Source organism: Lolium rigidum, chromosome 6, assembly GCF_022539505.1.
Source record: "Lolium rigidum isolate FL_2022 chromosome 6, APGP_CSIRO_Lrig_0.1, whole genome shotgun sequence".
In the NCBI taxonomy this organism is placed as follows: Eukaryota; Viridiplantae; Streptophyta; class Magnoliopsida; order Poales; family Poaceae; genus Lolium; species Lolium rigidum.
The window spans coordinates 276,875,206-276,876,654 of NC_061513.1; the positions used below are offsets into that span (position 1 = coordinate 276,875,206).

Sequence of the window (1,449 nt, forward strand, 5' to 3'; positions counted from 1 at the left end):
TGGTGTGTTGGGGACACAAGAGACTTCTTGCTTTGTGATCGCAGGGTTGCTTGAGAGGGATATCTTTGACCTCTTTCTCCCTGAGTTCGATAAACCTTGGGTGATCCACTTAAGGGAAACTTGCTGCTGTTCTACAAACCTCTGCTCTTGGAGGCCCAACACTGGTCTACAAGAATAGAAGCACCCGTAGACATCAAGCACTTTTCTGGCGCCGTTGCCGGGGAGGAAAGGTAAAAGGCACTCATACTCCGGTTCCAGGTGACAGTACTTTTCCGGCGCCATTGTGTGTGTGCTCGAAGCTATTTCCTTTAGACTCTGCAATTACGACATTTGGTTTCTTGTTTACACTAGTTAGGCATAATGGACAACAATGACCTTTTTACTCTATTTCCTGATTTAAGACATGGATGGTTTGATGCGAAAATTAAAAAACCTATGGAACCTTATTTACACGATAGTAGCAATGTTATTAGTATGAATGCAATTACTGCTAATGCTATGAAGAAGTCTAAGCTTGGGGAAGTCTGGTTTACATAAAAATAATCTTTTTAGCTCCTCCCGCTTTGGAAGAAATATTTTGTTCTTATAATGCTTTATCTCCCATATGCGATAACTTTAATGATGCTTCTGATATTTTAAATCCACCTGCTGAAAGTATTCCGTATAAAATACCTATGGAAATTATTGAACGTGTTATGGATAACCGCTATGAAGGGGATGGAACTGTCCATCCTAGGAATCATTTACTGTTTTTGCATGAATTATGCGGGTTATTCAAGTGTGCGGGTATTTCAATGGATGAAGTTAGAAAGAAATTATTTGTTATATCGCTATACGGTGAAGCGGCGCATTGGTATAAACTATTGAAGGACGGGCGCTCTCTTGATTGGAAGGATATTGTGCCTCTATTTTATTCCAAGTTCTATCCCCCAAGTGAAATTCACAAAGATCGAAACCATATATATAATTTTTGGCCTCATGATGGAGAGAGTATTGCCCAAGCATGGGAGAGATTGAAGACTTTAATGCTCAAATGCCCCAATCATGAGTTTCCGAGGTAATATCATCATTGATAATTTCTATGCAAGACTTTCTTTTCAAGATAAGACCTTGCTTGGATACTACTTGTTACGGATCATTCACGAGCAATAAAGAAGAGTTTAAAAGGGACCTTCTTGATCGGATTAAGGAGAACGCTGAAGATTGGGAGAACGACAAAGGTAAAGAGTCGGGTATAAACTATGATTATGAATGCATTGAAACTTTTATGAATACTGATAAATTTCGAAATATGAGTGCTACTTATGGTCTTGACTCTCAAGTTGCTGCAAATCTTTATAAAGCCTTTGCTTCTCATTTGGAATTGCCTAAAAAGAATTTTGATAAGTATCATGAACCTTTTAAAGAGGCTTGCATGAAGAATGACATTGTTGTTAATAATTGCAATAA

General features: G+C 38.3%; 1 non-coding gene across 1 annotated transcript; it reads right to left on the minus strand.

Moving 5' to 3' along the window:
• Positions 1-945: 945 nt before the first annotated feature.
• On the minus strand, positions 946-1,051 carry LOC124668738. Its single transcript, XR_006991831.1, has one exon. It is a non-coding gene; the product is annotated as a small nucleolar RNA R71 (small nucleolar RNA).
• Positions 1,052-1,449: the final 398 nt, after the last annotated feature.